The 25,826-nt window shown below is 37.9% G+C and overlaps 1 long non-coding RNA gene across 2 annotated transcripts in view; it reads left to right on the top strand.

The window, feature by feature from the left end:
• Positions 1-2,189: 2,189 nt before the first annotated feature.
• LOC311439214 overlaps positions 2,190-25,826 on the top strand; it is a 288,783-nt gene continuing 265,146 nt past the window's right edge. For both annotated transcript variants that reach the window (XR_014694593.1, XR_014694594.1), the window contains exons 1-2: positions 2,190-2,346; positions 17,991-18,078. This is a non-coding gene — a long non-coding RNA (uncharacterized lncRNA). The remainder of the gene's footprint in view (positions 2,347-17,990; positions 18,079-25,826) is intronic.

The raw sequence follows: 25,826 nt of genomic DNA, 5'->3' as shown, positions 1-25,826 counted from the left end.
TAGGAGGGGCAGTATTCATAAGGACACAAGTAGGTCCCACAAAAACAGCAAAAGATCTTTCAAAGGAATTTATGAAGGTAACTTTTATAGTAAACATTTTTTTTTTCTTTAGCTCCAACTACAAAAAAAAAAAAATGAAAGAATAAAATCAAACATGACACCCTACCTGCAGGACTTGACTCTGCCAGATGGAGCTGCGTTTAAATAGCACCCTGTTGCCAGTTCCAATAAAGCAAAATATACAAAAGCTAAAATCTAATGGGAGAACTAAAAATGTTCAGTTCTTGGAAGTAGACCAGAAAAAGGTGAGAGCAGAGAGCATGCCAGAGAAAATTCCTACACTGAGATCAAAGGAAAAAGCTTGTCACCAAAGCAGGAACCAAAAAGACTACATATTTCAGAAGTGCTGAAACTGGATATTGTGAAATGAAGCACAAGTATTTCAAGACAAGTGGGGTCAAGGTGTACATGGTATACATGTATTTAGATCCTGCTTAATGGGCATTTCCAAGATTCTTATTAGCTCTGAACAGAAGCTTTACTGAAGATATTATTAATTATTATTATTATTATTATTATTATTGTTATTATTATTATTATTATTATTTTATTTTTATTTTGTGTGGGTATGTGTGTGTTTGTGAACTTTGACATCGGCTTCTGGAGTCAATCAACACACCTCCATTGTACCTACTGTATGAATTCCCATTTAAATTAAGCATAGGTATCAAGGTCTGCAGGGAGAACAACAAGCCTATGTGTAGCTTCAAGACACCTGTGTTAGCTGTGAATTTTGAATCATTAAGAACTTCTGAAAGTTCATAAACTTGTTTTGGGAGCTTGACTTGCTCAGACTTCGCAGTTTCTTCTGTCTTTGTTACAGCATTTAATGTTCTCCTTAAGGTCTCAGTTTCCAGTTCTTGGCAATTATATGGGAATTGAAGTTTCTGCTAAGCTCTTGAGATTGTGGAGAAGAAACTTGCAAATAGGCATTGACTGAACTATGAAGACAAAAATAAGAATCAGAAGGCAAAGAGTAAAAAATGATATTTTTTAATTGAAATCTCATGGTTGTGAAGCTTCCAGCTTAGAGTAGCTGAACACTTTGGGCTGACACTACTGGCACACTGTTCAGGAGAGCTGAGTAAGCAATACTTGTTCAACAAGAATAGCCACAGCAGTATCTTTACGCATATTACAAGCTCCAAAACACACAGCATCTACAGATTATTAATTCCTTCCCCCCCCCCTAAGTGCATGAAATTAAATGATATCAATTCCAAGCACACAGAGGAAAACAGAGGGACTTCTGCCCTTCACCTGTTCTAAAAGTTGATTTTAAACTCCTCTTCTAAGTCCATCATTATGGACTTTTATCCTCCTGTGCAGCAGGCACAGAAACACTTTGTTGCATAGCAGTACTACCAAGTGCAAAACCATGAGACAGAAAAACAGTGAAGTTGCTGGCTCATTGTGGTTCACACTGATCAGCAGCTCTGAGATGTTCAATTAACCAGTGTGAAATGCAGCCCCACAGGCTCGCTGTGCCCAACATATTGAATACATATGTAGTTTGCTCTCACTCATGGGAAATGTCTGTGGCATCTTGTAATGAGTGACTGGTGCTTATACAAAGTTATTTTACATTTTATAAAGGATTTAGGCAGTCATTGTTATTATTATTATTATTATTTTCTGCATGAAAAACTTCAGACCTGGGCTGTGTGTACCATTTTATCTAGTGTCTTCCTATTCATCATAAAACAGAAGTTCTGATTATTTAGTATTTATAGGCTGAGAGTGTTTCTTTTAGAATTGACCAAGACCAACAAAATAGTTCCAAAATACTACAGAATTTTATGGAATCTGTGGTATTTACTGAGTTCAACTAAAAGTATTAAGTAACACAGCTTATTCAAGTTGTTTATGACTACGGCATTTTCTGGGGAGATGCGTAATCTGTCAGATAACATATGTGATGCTGTAGGAACACACAGCACTACATGTAATTTATTACATGTATAATATAGCATAGGCATGTAATAAGACTCTCAGGACCTAGAGACATCTGGGACCTGTTTAGGTTAATTGCTGAGTGCTTTGGAAGAACTGCTGTCACCTGCACCTCGTGGAGGGTGGGCTGGAGCAGGTGGCCACCTGTTGAAGAAGGAGGGGTTTGGAGGAGTAGTGGTTTTATGGGGAGAAGGAAAGAGCTGACCCAAACTGCTTTTTAAGATGTGTGCTTCTCCAACAGTTCCCTCTGATAATGGGAGAGAAAATTTGTTGGACTGCCTGCTAGAAGGTGAAGGATACATCCTTGGCTGGACATTGCAAGTTTATGCTGAGGTACCTTGTCCCTTTGTAAAATGTCCTTCTTGGCACTTGTTTGTGTTTTTGCACTTTAAAAGGGGATTAAAATAGGTTGTATATTTTTTTAGTGATTTAATTGTAAGAGCATGCAGAGCCTATCTAAGGGGAGCCAAAAGCTGTCGTGTAGGGACAAATGAGAGACAAAGCTTAGCATACTGGAACTAAGTGCTTTATCAAGACTGCCAGAACAGCCCATGATTATATATTAAGCAAATAATGTGTGAACAAAAGTATTGAGCCAAGAGGCTTAGTAATGGGGAGCTCCTAGGCTGTGCGATGGGGGTCCAGATTCTATTAAGACAAGAAGGATAGAAAAATCCCATGGTCTTTGGACTTGATCTAAGCAAATGAAATTTGGGAATATCTTTGTGGATTTCTGAGCTCTTTGTTTTTAGCTTAGAGATATAGCTGCAGTATGTGCTATGCTCTGTCTTTTTCCATTTGTCTCTTCATCTGGGCCCTGTTGTACAGACAAGATGTCCAAGGTGTAGTTTCTGCATCAAAGGATCAAGAGCAAGGAAATGGGTGGAATAAGGGAGTTAAATTTGTGTAGGAGACCTAGGGGACCTAACACTTAAACTCTTCTCTGGATTTGTGTGTGTTAGTAGCTTACTGACGTAGTAAGTCCTATGTGCAAAATGGCTTTTTTTGTGCATGTGGCTCTTGCTTCTTGCATTATCTTAATGCATTTCTCTTTTTGGGTGTTGTAAGGAAAAGTAGTTGAGAAACTGGTATTTCTGCTGTTATATTGCTACTTTTTAGCACACTTTGGTAAGTAAAAATAGCCACTTCCATCTAAAGGTGGCATGCTAAAAAGATGAGGGGGAACAATGCAATTTCATTGTAACTACTTTACAGAAGCTGAAGAAGATGCAATGTATAATCTTGCCACCACGTTTTGTCAAAAATGGACCTTGAACTATCATCTTCAAGGCTTTTCTTGTATCTGTTCATACATTACATCTGCTTGTTATTAAACTTGACTTTTTTTTTTTTCAGAAATATTACATACAGGCAAGAGGAAAGAAACAGAAATAAATCAAAAAATCGCTCAATAACAAAACTAATAAAAAGCTCTTCTTGGACCAAATAAGAGAGATTACACATTTTAAATCACCTACTGTTTTCTGTCCTCCCCCAGGATTTCTTCTTTTGATAGAAACTATAAATAATTGAGGCAAGAATTCTGTATTTTTAAACCGTTATTTTAGCTTTGCTGTAACTTAAAGACTTCTGTTGAGTTTTACTAGATCTTCCAAGACTTTATTGCAGTAGAAATTACTAATGATGAAAGCTTTCCCCTGCCCCTAAAATTGCATCTAACCTTTCCTTGCCAGAAAGAAAGGCTTGCTGTTGCCAAAAATGTACTCTTCACCTTGCAGCACACTAAAACAACCACTGACTTTTATAAAAGTCACTATGCTTTTTTATATTAAAATTCCTTCTAAGGTGTTTTCACTTGATCCAATCCTGAATAAATAAGAAGTAACAAGGGATTTAATATCTGCAATATCATTGCTAAGGAGTGAGGGAACAACTATGCCCCAGGCTGTCTGAGAGAACAGGCTCTAGCTAAAGCAATGGTAAAGGACTTAAGGTTAAGCTCTCTACACAGCTGCTGTGTTCATCCTGGGCACCTGTGTGCTGAGGACCTTGTAAGACTTTTTTGGGACTCTTAGAAACTCTCTTGTTATAAGTGCTTTGTTGCATCTCTCCAAAGAGATGCAAACAAAAAGGAGAAAGGTTGTGGAGTGCTGTCATGGCGGAGGTAGGCTGGCATTTATAACCCTGCAGACCTGAGCTGCTGTGCCTGTGCAGCTGGTGGTGTAAGCATTAGCTGTTGGTGAGTAAATGCCATAAACTAAATTGATTTGTTAGTGCAAATGTATTTAAATCATATCTGTGTTATTACTGTATGCTGTTGGCACAGGAACTAATTTGTGCTAAATATTAAGGTGTCAATGAAGAACTAACAATTCAAATTTGGACTTCTATGAATCTCCCTTGCAATTCCCCCACTGACTTGACTAAGTACCAATTACAGCAATTCAGCAGAACACTTGTTAGATGTGATAAACTGCATTGCTCACACCTGTCTTCCAGAGCACTACTTATGGACCTTGGCTTACTAACCTCATTTTGAGGTTTGTGAGCCCTGGAAATTGTTTTTCCTTCTAGAACTAAGGTGTTTTCTGGCTGTGGGGTTTTGGAGAAAAGGGCAGAAGCAGGGAGGGCTGTAATATGTAAACAATCAACCTGAAGTACTGCAGGGAATGTATGTAGCTAGACATCCCAGGGCTTGTTATTTGGATCCTTGTGTGTGTGTTTAAGAGTTGTAGAGCACTATAGGGTACAAAATGAATAAAATATTTTACATAGATTTTATTACTTACTGCAGTTGCTTATGGGAGGGACAAGCCTGGCACTGCCCAGAGCCTACGGCATACAGCTGTTCCCTTGATACTGCTTCCCCTTTTAAGCAGGGAATGCTTCTATGTTCCCTTTTTTTTTTTTTTTTTTAAAGTGTCAGGAGATTAATTGAGCACAGGAGCAACTGTTGTCAGGTGTGGTTTATGGGAGATGCTCAGTTCTTGCAACTGAAGTTGAACAAAGTTTTAATAGTGTGCAGGATCCAAAGTATTTACTGCCCTTGGAAGCTTAGATAAAAAGGACAGATCAATTTAATACAAAATACTATCATTAAGGATTATCTTTACTTCTGTAGACACACTTAAGAACTCTGAACTTAGTCATACTGAGCAAATTAATTTGGGCAGAAAAAGGGTCTAATATTTCAGTCTGGGAATGCTGTTACTGTACTTGGATATCTAGTGAATTTTTATTTTCTTTACATTAAATTTTTCTGTAACTTACTCCTGTCATCTCCTCTCAGTGCGCTTTGTTAAAGGCTGTGCTTAGGTGTGTATAGCTGTCATGTAGAGTCTAGGTACCTTCAGTTTGTTACTATTAGTAAACAAAAAGATGTTGTTAGATGTGTTTCTCTATTTCTTTTTCTCTACGATGTAGAGAAACCCCTTATTAATGCTGCTTTTCCTGAGGGTTTGTCAACACTACAGTTACAAGCCCTGCCCTCAGGCTTCTTCCTTCAGCTCAAGCTGTGATTTGCTGTTCTTTGCGGCTTAAATGCAGTGGATTTCTGTTGAAATCTGACTTACTCATTTTTATATTTCAGGGAGCCTGCAGGTAGATCACTACATGTTTAGGTACCCAAATTGAACATCTAGCTGAGGGGAGCAGGCTGTGCTCAGTCAGATGCCACCCCCTGGATTTAGAGGTTCAATCCTTCAGACTGTTTTTAAAGATAAATGCAGTTTTTAAATCTCACATTTAACATTTCAAACAATATGGTTGAAGTGCTTCAGCTTTGCAAGGAGCTTATTTAATATTGAAAACCTGCAGGCTCCATCTTTCTCCTCAGTCCTGGCTGAAAACCTAATTGTGAACAACTGCATTTAAAGTCATGTGTGGAGCTATTTGATTTTTTTTTGAGTGGTTAATCACAATCTCCCCCAAACTGATGCTTGAATCTCCCACAAACTGATGCTTGATCTCCCTGGCATGACAACTTGGGAATGGCACCTTGAGCAGGATATTGATCTCCAGGACCCACTGATTGCTCAGGTGTGCTTTGGCTTCAGATTGCTACAATTCATATTTTTTACCATTCAGTGATGTTTAAAAAAAATAAAGGAAAGAAAATACATCTTGCAGAGGATTTTTATTAACAAATCAGTCTTTAGTCCTTGACAAATTGCAGATCTGGCCAGAGATCTGCTAGTGGGATTTCTGCTGTGTGCATGTAGTAACCTTTCCAGCTTGTACCACTGCTTCTTCTCAGCTTGCTGATATCTACTGGTCAAAGGGTTGCTGTTGCTCAGGGAATGCTTTCTTTCAGCCTTATTTGAATTTAAATTTTCTGCTTTATTAAAAACTAATTCCAGCACGTTGGTTGCTGTGCACCTTTCTCTACTTTTTAAGTCTATGTAGTCACAGGGAAGTCGAGCAGATGTGACTCCTTCCAGCTGATTTCCCCTTGCTCTGGTTTGTGCACCCAGAAAGCAGGATTGCTTGGACCTACCACCAGCTATTTCTGGCCTGGAGGATATAATGCATCTTACTTGATGCAGCTGATTGACTGTGCATGGAAGTATTCAGTGGTGTAGGAAATAGCAAACTATTCAACTCATTATAAGCTTTAAATGGACAGATTTCCCAAACTGTTGAGACTTGTGTTTGTAAATTGCTTCTATGGATTGAAGTAAAACCCAAAAAGGAAAATCTGGTATGACTATTTTTTTTGCCCTTCAGTTCTGTAGGTTAAGTTAATACACTGTACAGTTCTTTTAGACCCAATAAAGATGAATCTTGAGCTACTGTAGAGGATTACCTGAGCCATCCGATCTGAGCAAAGGAAATTATGCAATTGAGGTATTATGTGATAAAAGTCTAGTGTATAGAATTTATTTTTAACCTGCATTAGTAAAATTGGAATGGTTTTGGATAAGTCATCATTACTTTCTTCACAAGAGGATAGAGAACACCTTCCTGACAAAATCCATTAGCTGTGGGTTGACCTTCTCCAGACTACATACTTATGATGGTGCCTATGGGCACTGTCTGGCAAGGAGAACCTTGGAGACTGGTAAAACTTTCCCTTGGGAAAATGAAAGCTCAGCTCCAAACAAACAATGACATCCATGAAAATTTCTACTAGAAGAAGAAAATAAATTCTTTATCAGTTAAGGGAAGGGTAGGTAAGCCAGAGTTGCTGTGGTCTCCTATTTTTTAATGAATTCTACAGCGGTTCTTTAACAGACAAGTTGTGTTGGAGAACCTAAGTCTGTACCCTGTTAGTGAAATGAAACAAATCTCCAGGAGTCTAAAGTCATAGACTTGGGAACTTCAGTCATGATGAATGCCTTTATCCATTGCATCTTGACTCAGCACCAGTGAAAATGTTCATGGCTTGAACAGTTATTCAGTATAAGGAACCAAAACCTGTATGAGTGCTGAAATTAATATACAAGAGAGGTTAAACCTTGAATGAATAGCTGCTTCTATTGCAGCTCTTTTATGATGAATTCTTCACCCAAGGACTAGAAATATATTTAAAAGCTGAAAAATCAGTTTTTCCTCTTCTGTGTTGTGCCCAAGCTTGGTGCAGTATGAAGAACCCATTTGTGCCTAGGCTTGAGGCAGGAATCTTGCATCACTCCTGTGTTTGGCAGGTGGTGCTACATGCCTTTGTATCAATCCAGCTTTTCAGGGACTTCACAGTTTAGAGCAGATGTACATTATTGTTGCTCCTGGTAGAAACTTTTATTTTCTGGAGGTGTTTTGAAAGTCTGCAATACTCTGCTTAATAGAAGGTCTGTCTGATGTGCAAGCAGACAGATTATACAGTGTGCCAATAAAAAAAATTGGTCGATTTTGCAAAAATGTCTTTGCTTTATCTGCCATATCCAGTATTGAGAAACATGCAATGTCTCTTGCAGGGAAATTATGAATCCAATTTGAAAGCAGTCAGAAGGCATAATTCTTATGCTGCCCAGAGGCTGATAGCTAGCTATGAGACTGCTCTGTGCTGAAGCAGGTGTGTTTGGGTGTTCATGAGCTGGCAGCTTTTTTTTCCCTCATCAAAAAGAAAAGATTAAAACCAAGTTTCTTTGGGTGGACTTCCTGATGGAAAAGACTTTAAGTGGAAATTCACTGGCATGGAAGTTGCCCTAGTTCCCACTAAATTGGGCAGATTTTGGGAAAATTTGGGTCAGCCCCTGAATCAACCTTGTACTTGAACTGCATGGCCTTGGTCCAGGTAAACTCTGGAATGAGCTGAATTGGCTGAAAGTGATGTTTTTGTCAGTAGGAATTCTACAGAACTGCTTTAATAGAAGTTTTTCATATAATACTGGGCAATACAGAGTGCAGTTGTTCATGTTTTATGCCATTTGAGGCAGTGAACGTGTGAGGGCAGTTGATGGGCAGCCCAGGGCTGAGGTGCTAGCCTGGGGAGTCTTTTTTTTTTTTTTTTTTTTTCCTGCTCCTGGTTATGCTGGGAAACGCTGGTGTAATCAAAGTTATGTTTCTGGACAAACTGATAGTTCAGAATAGCATAGTACAGTTACTGTTCTTGGGCAAAGGGAGTCTTGGTGTTTAATTTTGTATTTGAGATAGTGTTTAAATAGCCTCTTCCCTACCGTGTTCCAGAAGTGTAAGATCTTTCATTGGTAGGATAGGCAATTTCATATTTCCTCTGTGACATCTTTCCCAGGCTCTAGGTGCTGCCTCCTTTCCAAGGCAATCACAGTTCTTAAGTGATAAAAGGCAAATGTTATGTAACTTATTTTGAATATTTATGACTTGCTTTCTAAGCTTATAAATCATCTGTTCCCCTGAGTTTCTCCCAGAACAGGATGTAAGAGTGTGGGGTATTAATTTTTTTCTCTACATGTCTTCTGTGATATTTTTTACTGACCAAATTAGTGTTTGGGTTAATTTACTGCCCACATGTTGTATCTCTTGCATTACAGACTTGTGAGTTTTCTACCTTGAATCTGATCCCACCTTGTGTTGATCTGATTTTAGATGGGAAAACAGAAGAAATTATCTTTTGGAGATGTTTTATTCTGGGGTTTAGTTGTCTTCACTGGCTGTGGTTGATCTTTAAATTTGTGACATTGCTGTTTGTGGCTTGAAGCTTGAGCTCTTGAATTGCTTTGGTGGCTTTTATTTAAATGTTTTCCCCCTTCAATGTGTAGAAAGAGAAATGTTGGGGGTTTAGCAGTTAAATGACTAAATTCAAGCACTTCAGCCTCCTTATATTTGTTTACTTCTGTGTGCCTCATTGCTGGAGATTTTCATGCATGTTGTTTCTAACAAAAAAAAAAAAACTTAACCCACTAGACGTGGGCATGACTTTCAGCATTTACTTACAGCAGCAATTCTAGAAATTAATCTAGAATACCACTCTTGAATAAGGGCATAACTTTTGGCCTTCTCCCCATGATTTCTGTGAAGTATAACCAAAGTATAAATATGAAGTATAACCATGAAGAACCTTTTGGTTCTTCACATTGTGTATAGAGTTTATTTTCTTCTGTTGTGAATCCTGAGACTTATCCATGTTTTTTTCTTAGCTGTGCCTCCACTTCAAATTCTCCTGACAATCCTGGTAAGACACCGAGTTGTGCACCAGCTTAAAGTGACAAATGTCATACTTGCTTTTAGCTTGGCAGTTTGTTCATATCAATCTGAAGTGGCGTGATGGGTGCCATGGAGGTTTTACTGGGGTCCAGAGATCCTGTCACTATTTACCTCTTCTTTTTGGACAAGTTTTGTCCATCACTGGAGCAATTTAAAGCTTTTCCAGGTGGCGTAACAGATTGACCCAGGCAAACCCAACAAGCCAGCAGAAAGAAGAACATTGCAGAACCAATATTGTTCCTTGACCCAGCTCTGTTGCATTTCAGACCTCTGGTACATTTCTGTTCAGTTTCTGTTGTGCACAGTGTCAAGACAGCACACAATCTCCATCAGTTATAACCTGGCCTGTCTGGCTTCATTGTTGAGCGTTTTTTGTCAGTTTTCAGTGAATTTTTATTTTTTTCTCTTGAGGTTCAAATGCAATCTGAATTCAATACCTTAATTTACAAATAGTTATATTTAGTCTTCATTGTTGCAGTTAATCTCCTGCTTTTCTATATGTAATATTTCTTCAGAATTGAGTATCACAACCTTTAAATATGGCAGTGCACAAAGACGAAGTGTTTCAGGAAGCTTTATCTGGCTGAAGTAACTGAGGTCTGTTAAACCAGCACATCAGAAACAATTGCAATGTTCTGATTTTTTCCTTTTTTATTCAATGTGACATATTCTATAAGTGTCCATTGAACTGAAGTTTCAATTTCTGAAGCCTTCTCTGAGGATCTTCCAGCTGCTCCACTTTTTTCCCCACATTTCTTGTTTATTCTTTGGAATCAAGCCTGACTGCTGTATACAAAGGATTCTGACTTTTTTTTTTTTAAGTGTTCATAGCTGCCTATTATCTGTTACTTAGGCTAAGCCTGAGATAGACTAGATGAGCATCTCCTCTGATTGCTGTGTAACAGATAAGACTTCTCACTCAACCTTCCTCTGTGCTGAAGGCCTGAGCAGGCTTGTAAGATGGGGCTCCCCTTCCTAACAAAGGGGTGCTCTTTTCAGGTCACTCTCAGGACACCAGAGAGGTACTGAAAAATAGGATTTTTACAACAAAATTTGGAAATTGAAGCTTGCTTTACAATTTTCTTCTCAGACTTCTGTATAAGATCTTTGTTTTTTTTTTTTGTAGCCAGTTAAAGCAGTGGCTTTAGTGATGGCATTTCCAGGCAGGGCTGTGTTTCCATTTCAATATTTAAAGTAAAATTAATGTAAGGGTTGTAAAGATATTCTGTTTTGTATTTCTTTCACCACATAACGTTTCCATTTCCCAGGACTCCTGCAAAGGCTCAGTTACTCTGACCCTGATTACTTATTCCCTCTTCCTGGTCCCTCATTGGCCTCATTAAGACTGCATATATTTACTACGTATTTTTATACTTTTTTCATTATGTATCTGTAGAGGTACCATCCTTTGTAATGCAGCAAGCATGGAAAAGTAAGCATGGAAATCTATCATGCTTTTTTTTTTACATAGTACCTTACTAGTTTTCCCCACAGCTTTATAAGCAAACTGAACCAACCAGGGTCAAATCAGTCTCTTTAAGAGCTGCAACTTTCCCAGGATCCTATCACAGCTACACCAGTGTTGACTTTTGACATGTGTTTTTCTTTTTCTTATCAAGACTATTGCACAAATGGCATGAGGTTTTTCTCAATGCAGATGTATAAACCTGCCCTCCTTTTTGAGCATCAGTCTTCAGTTCCAACTGATACATTCAGTTCTATCTGTCCTCTCCTCCCTAAGCAAACCCACAAGCATACTTTAAATCATCTGTTTGCCCTTCCTCTAGAAACAATCTTCTGCTACTGATAGTGGGGACTGATCCTGCAAACTGCTGACACTTTCTTTTTTGTGGTGATCATTTGTGTGAAGACTTGTTCATGGCACTGAGAACTTCAAGTGTCTCTATCGCATTTTATGTGCAATATTCATCAACATGAGAATTGAAACCCTCAGATGGTGGGTAACCTGAAGGTATACTTTAAAAAAAAGTTCAGAGTGCAGTTATGATGGAGTACATTTATAATAAATCTATTTTACTGTAGGTGATCTGCTGTTATGTAGGTAGTTGCATTTCCTAATATCAAAATAATGCATTAATTGTATACTACCTCTTTTTCCTCCCCAATGATAAAAGCTCATCCATGTCATCAGATCCCTGCTGATTTTTCTCATGATCTCAGATTAGTACCAAAGTGATTACTTATAGACAGCTATTTCTGGCTAGCTTTCTTAATGCATAGTTTTATGTCTTGCATGAATATCTGCAAAAATATTTTCTTCCTCAAATTAAGTTATTGATCGAATTCTGGGTTCTTGGAGATGATTTCTATGACTTTCTGATTGCTTCTGTACCCAATGTCTTCTCTGGCGCTAACCCAATCCCAGTGTAATATTTGGAATGCAACAATTCCAGCTTGCATTACCTCAGAAACTAGCCCATATCAGGGTCTTATCTTCATGTTTCTGGGGGTGTTTCCAGTTTGTCAGTCTCTATAGAATTCATCTGAGAACTTGCCCTTGAAAGTATTGAAAAATTAGAAGTGTTCTGTTTAGCATTGTTTGTAGTGAACTGATATTTTAAATGAATGATGATACATTGTAGAGATTAGTGATGGCACAGGAGTGTTCTGGGGAAATAATGAGCTGTCTACATGGTCAGGGAGAAATTTAGCTTCATCCTGTCATCTCAGATGTACAGGAGAGAAAAGGGAAATAATTTACAACAGGGCTGTGTACCTCTTAACACTGTAATATATTAAACTTGTGATGCTGTGACACTAATCACCAAAATTTCTAGGGCTGTGTCATAAATTAGATTGTACTGCATCTGATTGGGCTCTTTGTGCATTATTCACATCAAAAGGCAATTACATTTTGTGTGGACTTAATCCTACCAGTTTAATGGGGCATGTAAAATATGCCTTGTAATTTGTCCTTTATTAATACTGTATATGAGTTTTCTGCAAATGGGAGGCCACTAGTTATTTTGATTCTTAGATATTGGGGTTGCCTTTCCTGATATAACCTTTGCTTAAATTATCTAGATGTACATGCAGATGCATATATTTTCAAGGGCTGCATCACACAGTGTGTGACTTGCTGGAGTTACCCTAACAGTCAGTGTAACTGTCTAAATAAACTTGGCAAGCCAGGGCTCAGAGTTTCTTGTACAAAGCACTAGTAAACATTGAAGTAACTGCACTTTCATAGTACATCTTTTTTTTTTTTTCCCACTATTTTTCTATATGGCACCTTGGCACCAAAAAAAGTAAGTTTGGCCTAGTGAAAATTCCTGGCAGATCAAAAGTTTAAAAAAAACAAACTATTAAAGATGATCTCATACAGAAGAAACAAATGACCTGGAGAACAGAGCAGTAGGAATGGGAGCAAATTCAGCAATATCAAATGGAAAGCAAAGTGTACTGGAGACTGGAGAAAGGCTTACTGGTTTAAGTTAGGATCTCTAATGCAAACAACTCTTGACATCAATGGATGGTGATAAATTCAACTGGATGATTAATTAGGGCAGGCGTTTCTGTGCAAGTTGCAGAGGTGCTGGTGCCTGAGGACTGGTGATGCTGCCACAAAAACTTACACAGCACATGGTTTTGAGCACCCAGTGTTTCCCATGTATCCAAGTCAGGTTTTCAGGTGGTACATTTACACTTGGAACAGAGTAATTTTTTTATGCCCAACTGCACACTTTCACTGCTGCCTGTAGAATAGAAAACCAGTAAGGAAAAACTGAGGACAAAAATGGCATGTTGAAGATGAGGTCTCAGGATTGGCAATGATTTCAGGGATGGACATGAGAACTCTTATATTTGTACTTCTGTTCATCCATTTTTCTCATATACTGATTGAAAAGTGTTAAGCCTTCTACTACAAAACTTTTGTCTACACTGTAACAAAATGCACTTAAATATCACGTAGAATACTTATTTCCCAATGAATAAATGAACAACTTTTTCCTTTGGAAAGTGGATAAAACAAATTATTTCTCAACTTTAAAGTTCTTATATCTAGTAAAAGTTTTCTTAAAAGGAAAGCCTAAAATCTTCATTTCCTGGTAATTTTTAACTTTTTTTTTACTTTTTATTTTTACTTAATTTTAAAGCATTTTAATGGCTATTTTAAAAATAAACAAAAACAAATGACTCCGTTTTACTGATTTCAGTTTACCAGTACTATGAGTTTAACCTGAATTTTTTTGTATCTGTATGTCACATCCTCTAATAAAATTGACCTTGATGCTAACTGAATGTCACTCATAATTTTTGTTCTGGTCCAGCCAGAAGCCCCCCATATTGTACTAATTCTGTGCAGAGATAGTGGGTAGTCACGTTATATGTCAGATATAATTGGTGAAAAGGAAACAAAGATTTGAATGCATGCTGAAAATGAATATAGCGTTGCTTTGCTCATTACTGTCTGCAGGACTGATGCATGAAAACAGTTATTTCTTCAGTAGTTTCTTACATGCTTCATTGCAAACATTCACAAGAACCTTATTTTTAGCATGTATTTATATCACCTATATATCCTATAGTATAATCCACTTGTATAATCCATCCATAATGGGAGACCATAGTTATATGTGACACTATATCTTGAGAAACACATCCAACCAATGTATTTCTCATTTCTATGCAGTTCCACATCCAGAGTATGAGTTGATTTTTTTTTTTTTTAATTTTTAAAATACTGGGCAGGATTTTGATCAAGAGCCTGAGGGTTGATGGGGAGGGAGGGATGGTTTGGGGCAGTTTAAGAATGGATATTGTAAACAACAGAAGTGAACTGGGAATTCCAGACCTTGTCTTAGTCTAGCCACCTTAATTTCAACTAAAAAAACTGCATGTGCCTAGACCATGAGTGATGTTTTTGGCTACTAGCTTCTACAGACAAGATAGTGACCATAACAACATCAGATGGCAAGCTTAACCAAGAGGAATTACATGGGTAGAAATGAGAAGACCTCGTGGTTTTTAGCAGTGATAAAAGCATCATCCCTCCACTTGACAACTTCAATTGTGCTCCACAGGAGTCAAAACTAAGAGAATGCTGGAATAATTATTTTTATTTAATCTATAATCTATGGAGTTGCTAAGGGGGGAAGGGGGTATCAGCTAGGATGTCAACAAATAAGTTTTTAAATAAAAATTGGCAAATTGAAAGTCTAATGGTAACATCATGAGGTATGAGTGGACAACAGGTGAACACAGGTTATAACTACAAATTTGCTATTAACAACAGACTCGTGGAATAGATGAAGCTTAATAGTATCTTCTGATGTTCTGCTTCTTGCTGTATAACTATTTATGGCTTAGAGCAGTGTAAATGTGATCTATATACACAATGAGAAAAGACACAATGATTGCCTTTGTTAAAGGCCTCTTAGCACAATTCTTGCTCAAGTTACCCCCCAACCCTGGGAAGGAAGGGGGATGGGAAAGGGCAAAAAGTTTCAGAAGTGTAGAAAATTACAATCTTGAGATATCGAGTAATATGCTTAGCTAACTAATGTTAAGGTGGTAGTTGTACGTTAAAAAAAAAAAAAAAAAAAACAAAGGAATTTGGGTCAGGAACAACTGGATACCTTTGACTCATCTGCTTCTGGTGTCCATATTAAGAGTTAACAGAAGGACTTGAGCTACAATGTGTTCAGTGCCTACCCTCTGAATTCTATATTTTCTCTAATGGGCCTTATTGGGACTCATTGGTTAATGAAGTGGCTGGAGACATTTGGTTATCTTACATCCATAGCTGAGCTGACCAGGCAGTTTCACTGATGCCAGCATAGCTGAGCTGGGCTTCAAGCTCAGTTCAATAAATGCTAAAATCAGGTTGAATTCTACTTTGACAAAATCAATGGCAGAAATCGTTTGGCTATGGTCTTCGCTACACTTAGACCACTTTATGCTCCTCTGGCATAGTAAAGGAGGAATGAATTAAGCTGACTCATTTTAAAGCCTATTTATTCTGCCAGGATGATAGTGTGGGTTTAGGGTAAATGAAATTTCAGACTAATTGGCTTTAGTGTAAATGAGCATCAGTGCCATCGGCTTGTTTGGAGTGAGTCAATAATGAGAGATGTATGCGAGTGAATCCCCTAGCCTGTTTTAGCCACTTTTTAGCTGGAGTGGGATCCTCTATGGAGATGAGTGGTCATTTTGCAGTGCTTTGTGTGGGCAAGGGAGCAACAGGGATGAGCCTTCCTGAAGAATGTAATCCAGTAGGTACATGGTCAAGTAGCGATAGGGTGAATGTCTTCTTAGCTCCAGTTGTGCTTTGTTGTAGTGCCTGAGGTGCAAAGAAATACCATCCCATGGCAAAGAGTGGAAGGGAAAGAAATTATAATAAAAACCCACATATTTCAGTGTTTACCAGTTTGCACACTAATGTCTTGCTAAAGTGGTTCTGATTGTACTTTGGACTAATGGGAAATGAAGTTCTTTGCAGGCTTGTGGAGTGTGGTGTTTTTTTTTTTCTTTTTGCAAAATAACATCACCAAAGCCCCACAGAAGTTTCTAATTACAAGACTTTTTTTTTTTCCTTCTGTAGTCTGGACCACTCTCATGGTAGCTCCATGTACAGTTTGTGAGGTATTTCAGAAGTAAGGCACTAAACCAAATCAACCATTTTATAGCTGTATTGCAGAGTTAAATTGCATTGGATTGATGCTACATAACACATATTTTGTAAAAATAGCCAGAAATCTATTTCTGTTTAATGGTTACAATTAAGGGCTTTTCATGAGACAGGTGGAAGAAAAGCTCTTCAATTACCTGGAGGGCTGCAGAAATGCCATTGAATGAATCACTTAATCCTTTTAAGTACAGTCATTTTCTGATTTTTTTTAAACTTATTTCAGACATTTCCCACCTTGCATGACACATCCAAGAATAAAAGCAAAAGGTTGGCTGTAGCCTGCTTTGTGGTCCCTGTCAACCTGTTCCTGAGTAAATCTGTTACAGATTTATGTAGTATGCATGTAGCTGTTTATTAAATATGTGCAATGTAATCTTAGGCTCTGTGAGGTGCATGTTCTTGTCATGTGATTATACTATTTGATTGTGCCCCATTTCATTTTTATTGTTGAATAAGGTATAGCCTGAATTATGGTGTGTACCTAAATGGTGAGAAAGTAATAAGCAAGTAACCTGCAGGAAATCTTGAGGAAATCTCAATTTCCTTGCTTTTCTTCCATGGGTGTTCACAGTTCAATTCTTAAGTCAGCAGGCAGCTACAATGCTAGAAACGAGGAGCTGGAGGAAAGGGGATACCTTAACTTTTGAGCACTTCTGTAGGTTTTGCCAAGACAAGAGTTTGCATCAAATGTAATATCTCTTTCCTTCTCCCTCTTCATGTCTGACTGTTTAACTGCTGCTGTCGGGAATTAGAATTGTCTGAAGTTGGTATGATCTTGGGAACTGATACCAGATATGGTTAATTAATAAGGCTGGTTGAAAATTAGGATCATTTTATTGAAATGTTTGCTTTAGTTTTGCAGTGTTAACTTGCTCTAGTATATCTTGCTATGTTTTAGATACTAGTGCTTATTAAAACTAGTTTTTAACTCAGATTCAACCCTGACAATGAATATTTCAACATAAGTCACTCCTTGAAGAGGTTCTGTAAATTTTCTTTCATCTGACTTAAAGATATGACTTAATGGGAATAAATAATCTGAAGGAGTTGTTCTTTGGCAAATGTAATACAGACTTTTTCCCCTTATTTATAGAGCTGCTGCTACAAACCAGAGAAACAAAGAGAAAAAACAAAATAGCACGTCTTTATTAACAGGAACTTCAAGTGGTGTTTTCTGTGCTTTCTAAGCTATGGGGTAGTCAGCAATTCTAGAGAAGATATTAAAAATTAACTTCACTCTAACTACAAAAGCATAAGTGATAATTCTAGAGAGGTATATAGGATCCATTCCTAACAAGAGAAGAACTGTGTTTTAGTCACTTGAGTAAAATTCAGTAATGAGAATTTCCCTGATTAGTCTTCAGTTTCTGTGAGTAGGTAGTGTCTACTAGAAATTAAACCAGGTGAGAAAAATCTTCTTCAAGCTTTCTGAGTTGAAAGCTACAGGGAGGTGCTACTTGACTGCCTTTGTAAAGGAAGCAATAAATTCATTTTACTCATAGACTGGTGAAACAGAGCACACAAGTGGCCATGCCTGAAAATTGTGTACATCTAGAAATGAGATTTATATCTAAAGCTGTTTTGCCACTTTTACTGAAGCAATAGTTCCTGCTGTAGCTATGGATTATTTTTGAATGGTAAGAAGTACATAAAAATAAACATCCTAACATGAACTGCTTGCAGAAAGAAAATAGGTTATCTCTTTTCCCTTACAAAATAGTAATCCATTTTTGTTCAACTATAGATTGTTACTGGAATGGCAAAGTTACAAAATGCTTTTCATTGGACTTGTCTGAAACATCAAAACAGAAGAAAACAAGCTGCCTGTTGAGGTACAGTAAATGCTGAGCACTTAACTGTTTTTCATATGTTAAGACAGTTTTGCTAAACACATGAACTGCATATTAACAGATGTTCTGGGACTTTGACTTATCTGCCTATATTTCTTAAGTCAGATACTTTTGGGTTCAAGAAAATGTCTAAGCTTAACTAAAAAAATAAAGTTTAACTAAAATGGACTTTGAAAATAAAATTTTAAAATGTGTTTATTTTGTGCTTTGTTTCATGTCCTTATATGCCAAATTTTAGATCTACATGCATGCATTTCTGGAAGGAATGCTGTTTTATTTACTGCCTGAAATGAAGATAAATGAATTTATATTTTGTGAAAACATTGTGAAAGCAGGAAGGGTATGTATAAGCAATGTTTTTAAACAAAATGTGTCTGGAGTTCTGCTCCTTTGTGCCTCTTGTTGGCCAATACTTGCTGAATGACCCACTAATACTTGTATCGTGTTTGGAGCATGAACAGAATACCTGTTTTCTGTAGTTTAAATATCTGATTATTCTTTAGAAAATATTGGTATTAGACAAAAAGGATAACTTCACTTGTGAGTCCCAAGGAAAATTTTTTTCTATATGTAAGAGCAGCTGAGAACTCAATAGGAAGATGTCCAGCACCCTGCACACATCTACTGTGTTGTTTTGGTCACTGGGGCAGTGTCTACATATTCCCTTGGTAACCTTTTAAAAATATAGTCAGTTCAGAAAGCTCAATAAGGGTTTAGCTGTCAACATCCATAACATGTAGAATCTACCAGCCCAGATATCTCCATTGTTGTTAAAGGAAAGAAAAAATAAACTTATCACCTTTCTGTGTTCTGCTTGCCACTAAACACTTTAGCTTTTGTGCAGTTGTTCATCTGCTCAAAGGTTTTGCTCTAACTGATATTAAGAGATGTATCTTTTCTCCTCAGTGCCCTACAGTCTTGCAGGGTTACATGGCATAATACTTTTTCATACATCTTCACTGCAGTTCTAGGGAATTTGGCTTTTCAGGAAATTTGGTTAGTATTGACTTAACTTCATCTACATGCACCATCACCTACTTGTGGCACCTATCACAGAATCACAGAATCGTCTAGGTTGGAAGAGACCTCAAGATCATCGAGTCCAACCTCTGACATAACACTAACAAGTCCTCCACTAAACCATATTTCTAAGTTCAACATCTAAACATCTTTTAAAGACCTCCAGGGATGGTGATTCCACCACTATCCTGGGCAGCCCATTCCAATGCCTCACAACCCTCTCAGTGAAGAACATAAAGAACATATTTTCTTCATAATATCCAACCTAAAACACCCCTGGCGCAACTTTAGCCTGTTCCCCCTCATCCTGTCACTAGGCACATGGGAGAATAGACCACCCCGTACTTGCTACAGCCTCCTTTAATGCACTTAAGAAGAGTGATAATGTTGCCCCTGAGCCTCCTATTCTCTAGGCTGAACAAACCCAGCTCCCTCAGCTGCTCCTTGTAGAGCTTGTTCTCCAGACCCCTCACCAGCTTCGTCGCCCTTCTCTGGACTCGCTCAAGCACCTCGATGTCCTTCTTGTAGCGAGGGGCCCAAAACTGAACACAGTACTCGAGGTGCGGCCTCACCAGAGCCAAGTACAGGGGGACATTCACTTCCCTAGACCTGCTGGCCACACTGCTGCTTATGCAAGCCAGGATGCCATTGGCCTTCTCTGTCACCTGAGCACACTGCTGGCTCATATTCAGCTGACTATCCACCAATACTTCCAGGTCCTTCTCTGGCTGGCAGTTTTCCAACCTGTCCTGTACATTATCCTCCAAAGTAAGCTTAGAAGTTCTCTGGGTGAATGACAAAGTGCATTGTTGTTTTTTGAAAGTTGGCCTCCTTGACGAAGTAAGGATGAAAGGGCTTTTTTGGGACTTGGTGTCCTGATGATACTCAGGAGACGAGAGCTATGTGGGACAGGTATGTTGTATTTCCTTCATGAGTGCTTTATGTATGTGCAGTGACGGAGGAGGAAAGCCAGAGCACATGATAGTCAGAATATAAACAAGCTGTTTTTCCTTTTCTCTTTATATTTTAAAATCTGGTTTGTGTCATACCAATGTGACAGTTAGTGTTCCTTTTGTGCTTTCAAGTAGATCAATAGGTTTGTTGTTGGGTCAAGACAAAGGACTTGGCAGCCTAGAAAACAAATTACTTATATTTTTTCTCCTATTCAGGCTTCCTCTGTCATGGAAGTTGTTAGCTGTAGAAGAATTTTTTTTCTTTGTCATCAAGCTGTTTTGGTGTCAAAATATCTAGAAAAGATAAAATGCTTATTTATCTGTATCCCATTCTGTAGCATCTTTGGATTCAGCTTGTCTTCACAGTAATATTTTGTATGTTACAAGGATGATGATATCTTCTTGTCTAACTGACTACTTCAGAAGGGATGACTGTTCATTTGGGAACAGCTATCATAATAACAGCAGTAATACTAATAAGCCCTTACTTCAACATCATAGCAGCCAGATGTGCTTTTATTGAAGCAGAGTTCTTAATCTCTATAGTGGGAAAGATATTTTCCATGTCTCCTTTATATGGAAGGCACAAGTGGAAAGAAATTACATCAGAAATCATCTGTTTTGTCATGATACTGACTTTCATTTTCCATGGGGTCTTTATAAGATGTGTATTTTACAGTTTGTGTCAAAGACCAGTTTAGGTCAAGACTTACTACACACAGATGAACTATTAAAAGAAAAGGGGCATTTGAGGCTTCTGCAAACATACATTGTGTGAAGAACACTTCTGGAAAGTCCATGCCCTATGAGTTTCTTGGTCTCTAGTTTCATTATTTTACCTTCTGCTCTCCTTTCAAGCAGCTCTTTCAATGGATGCTTTGGAGCTTTGAGGTGCCACAGTATGCAACTGCCATCACCACCCCAGTCTTCTTCCCAAGCCACAAGGGTGTTGAAGTTGCAGAGTATCAAATTGGAGCATCTCTCTTCAGTGTAGCACAGTGGTCCAGTTCATTTTGTACCAGCACTAACTTTGTATTCAGCTGTTCTGCATTTGCCTTGCTTGCTCTGTTTCATACAGATAAAAGCCAAAAATTTTATTTGGATTTGATTGGATTTACTTTTAGGTAAAAAGAAAAAAATAATAAGAAAATGAGCTACTGTCTCAGTCATATCATTTGATTTCACAGTCCCCTCTGGATTTAACTGTAGACTTTTTTTCTTTTTTCTGATATTTAATGCTGTTTTGTAGAGAATGTTTTCTGTAGTGTGGTGGAAGAAAGCAAAACTCACTCCAGTGCCTTGGTCAAAACCACTAAATGGAGAAGGTTGATGTTTGAAGAAAGCCTTAGGGGGGAGGAGGAGGGTATTTGCTTCCCAGAACTGCAGTTTCCCTGAGATGAGGGGTGTGTGTGTATGACAAAAATTGACTCCCAAATATGCATTTGGTCCCTCAGTTTGACCTGCCAGATACTGTCTTTAATTTGAGGACAGTTTTGAGGATGAGCCCACATTATGAGACAAAACTTTGAACTTGTTTGGGCTGTGAAGTCTAATTTTTTCCCTCAATTTGATCACTGCTGAATTGAGAAGTAGACTTCCTTTCCATTCAGCAAAGTGGTAGGGGAAGTGGTAGGCTGGGAGTACTTCTGCCTGTGAGTAATAGTATTTGTGAAACTGAATTTTGATTGGGGTATGTGTAGATTTTGGTATCTACTATTAGTAGACACCATAGTATCTACTATTGGTAGATACCATACCATACTAATAGTATGGTATCTACTATCTACCCATACTATTGGGGTATGGGTAGATTTTAACCAGACTATTCTTGGGATTCTGTGAGGAGAAGATGGGGAACACAGGCCTTGTAATATTGCATTAATTTTTAGGACTAATAGCAGGTACTGCCATTGCATATGATCACTCATTATCCCAATGCTCTACACACTTTCATGTGATATGTATTGTCCCTTTCCTTCTCTAAAAGTTTGCTCCCTGTATCTAGGGTTTTTAAATTCCTAGGTTTCTAGGAATGTGCTGAAGGGAACTACTCCTATTTATATGGACTATAAATCACCATGCCATTTATGACTTTCCTATAACTGTGCAAGTGTGTATATATATATAAATATTAAATCTTCTAAAAGGAGAGCTGTATTCCTTTAATTTCAGTGCTGCATTTTTTTGTCCTGGTATATCACACTTACTTCCCCTTACTCATCCTTTTATTTTATGGACTGTGAAAACTCTGAGGACCTCAGTAACTGTTTGGTAGCTGTCAAGCAACACTCTGTGGTATTTCTTATATGGTGAGGTGCATCAGTATTATGCTTGGAAGATCAGCTTGATAAAGGGGACACCAAGTAGAAATGTTGCACAGATGTTCTGAGACTTCAATTTTTGAAATTCGTGGACCAGGAGTTTGATTATATTCTGAAATCAGTGAAGCAAAGAGTAAATATAAAGCTCTGTGACCAGAAGTCCCTGCAGCAGAGAGATGCTGTGTTAAATCTTATATTTAGAGCCACAGTGGTACAGAAATTTGCTTCCAAAGCATGATCTGTAGAAGCTGCTGCTTGCTTCTGGAGGGACCATCTGTAACATCCCAATGCCTTGAGCAGGGTAGAAGTTTTGCTGTTTAGTGTCTCTGCTGTGGCTGGAGCAGGAGAGTCTTCCTTTCTTCTTCCACACATTGCGTGCACAGGATTTCTATTACTTAAGTGTATCTTCTCTTTATTTGAAACTGTTGTTCATTTAACCATGACTAATAAATAGCTTAAATCTCTGAAGAGACTAGTCAAATTCAGACCACATACAAACCTTATCTAAGCAACCTACAGATATAGACACATCAACACCACCTGCAGTTCTATTATCCTACAATGAACAAGTTAAAAATAACTGATCTGATATGAACTAGCAGAACCACAATGTCTGATCGAGGGCTGGATATCAAGTATCTACTGCATCAGGCAATGTTAAAAATGAGTTTTAATTTGGCCTTTTTATGCTAATAATCTTCATACCAAGTGCTGAAGTATCAAGGAAAAAATGTTGCTGAGAAACATTAAGTGGAGTGAGATACGTGATGCTTGAAATAATCTGTTTTAGGCTGGCAGAGTAAGTGCTACTACTTCCATGTGCTGTATTTGTCCAGTCTGCAGATCTGGTTGGTAATCCTGTTTTACTGAATGAAACTATGTCAGACTAAATTCATGCTGAAGTCTGTAAGGTTTAAAAGCATTTCTGTTGTAAGGAAAATGACACAGCTTCTTGCAGCTAGTGTTTAATCAATTTATTGGTGTTTCTCCTTCAAGCACTATCAAATTTAGTGTAGCTAGCCACAAATGTTCTGGTTTGTGTTATTTCCTTAAGTAATGTTATTTCACTTTGTAAGGGGCTTGAAAGTAAAATTCCCTTTTTAAAAATAACTAGGTAAAGTAGGTTTTGTATACCTAGATGTATCACTGTACATAGTGGTGGCATCAGGAGTAATGCATTTGATTTTTGTTGGTGTAGTAGTGGAGAGTTCTCTTAAGCTGCAACTTTTTACAGTGTTCCCACAAACCACAGGGGAAAGCAAGTGGTCAAGTGGTCCTTTGATCTTCTTGTGCATGTTCCTGTACTCACCCATCATTGCTGGTCTGTATGGATACGTTGTGTCTGGGAGGTCTTGAAGCTACTTGGAAGAATAGGGTAGGCTTTTCCCTTTGTTAAGTAACAATTATTCTTTTGCAAATATAGAATAATGCCTTCTTTCCCTCTTTCTACTCTAGCTATATTAAATTATTGCATTGCATGAAATTGCTGTGGTTTAGCAGATATTTGCAGTAGGTTGGTTCATAAAAATGCACAGCACTCACATCACTCTCATCCTTCTGGCTGCTTGGTGTTGCTTTTAATGCTTTTTCACTTTCTAAGGAAAAAGTGGTTGTGAAGCTGTGGTGGGAATCATGAAATTAGAGCTGTGTAATGCCTTTAGTCTGTCAATTAGTCTCTCTGATACAGAACCATGATGAATCCCATGGTGCCTTTTCCCTGTTGAGCAAAATAAGATTCATTTTCAGTTTGCAGGCCTGCAGATGCCCCTTCTGGTCTAAGGGAATAACAAAAGGTGTCAACCCATGTGTCAAACTAAAATAGAAAGCAGAAAAAAGCTGTATAGGAAAAAAAATCCCCGAGAAAGATATATTTCTGGTGAACGTAACTGAGTTAAGAGGTAGGAAATATTTAATAAGACTGAAGTGTTTAGTACAAACCCATCATACCAGACTCGTTGTAATTCATTTATCTCACACTGAGGGGTTGCCTCTTATCGAGGAGAAAAAGGAAACAACTTGACAAAGCTCAGAAAATACTGCTGGGCATAGAAAAAAAATGCCTTTTTAAAGGTAGAAAAACCCACGTGAATTCCAGAGTGAGTTAAGCATGGGTGGTGTGAAGAAGCCTTTGAAGAGTCAGAAGGAGGGGTGGTTGGGTGGGAACTGAACTTGGGAATGATGTAGGGTTGGGGAGGCATCCCAATGGAGGCATTAACCTTGTTAGTTTGAGAGGCCAATTGCTACTTGGTCATGGGGAATCCTTTCATACATGCAGCAGTTTTAAGCAAGGAGGTAAACAAAATGGAATAAAGAGCAGTCAGCCCCGATAACTGTAAAAAGCTAGTGGTGTTTTGACAGCCTGGTATGACTGTTCTGATTATTGAATTATTAATGCTTTCAGAAATGTAATTCTTTTAATGAGATGATTTCTTTGGGGAGCCTTTTCTTTCACCTACGACAACATGAAAGATGTGCTGGGAAGTACTTGTCCGCTGTCCTATTCTAGTTATTTAGGCTGAGGGAATGTGTGTGTTCTTGTGATCACAATTCATTTGAGGAAGTTAGGTGTTTCAGATATTCCCATATACTAATAAATCTTATTTAAAACTGCAGAAATATATATTTCTCTAAAGAATTCAATATTTTTGGGTTAATTTCTAAGCAGGCTGGATTAAATGCAAAAAGGAGATATAATATATTCATGATAGAGCAAATACTGGGGAAGGTGATCATATCCTCAATTATATAATATAAGAGTTTGGAGGTATATAGCTGTCTATGTATTAGAGAGAAAGGCTGTGATTGTTAGCAAGGGCTTAATTGATGCTGCTAGTACCTTTGACTCTGTGACAGGGGTTGGTTGACAGGCAATAACCTAACCTCAGCTATCTGCTGTTTGAGAAGCTCAGGTGATATTGAAAGTCAGAAATGGGATGTGGCCATAGCTCATCTCCAAAATGAAGCATGGATTCTGTTTTGAAGAAAGCCTGTTTAATACTGTCTTGAATACTCCTTTATCTGGCCAGAAATCCTGTGTTTATTGAGGGTGAAATTCATCCATGTGCTGCAAACTATGAGCTCCAAATAAAGCTTCAGTGAGCTTTTAATGTGGGTTATATCATATTCTGGCTTTCAGGTGTAAGGATGAGTTTCTCCTTGAAAAAAATGAAGGCTGAGAGCAGAGTAAAATAACGATGGATGAAATGAAACTGGGCTCTCAGAAGAAATGGCACACAAATCCAATTTGGGTCAGTAAAATGCAGATATATTTTTTATTACATGCTGTTTCACATAAAGTACAGTTACAACAGGAAATCAATGGAAAATAAAAATTGCATATAGGACAAACTGCTTAAAAAAAAAAGGCTATACTCTTCTGTTCAAATTGTAAGGTGAGTGCAACAGAGGGATAATCTGTGGGTTTTATATCTTCAGA

Source organism: Aythya ferina, assembly GCF_964211825.1.
Source record: "Aythya ferina genome assembly, chromosome: 6".
NCBI classification, from domain to species: Eukaryota; Metazoa; Chordata; class Aves; order Anseriformes; family Anatidae; genus Aythya; species Aythya ferina.
The sequence above is the reverse complement of the archived record's forward strand: the minus strand, read 5'-3'. Positions and strand labels throughout refer to the sequence as shown.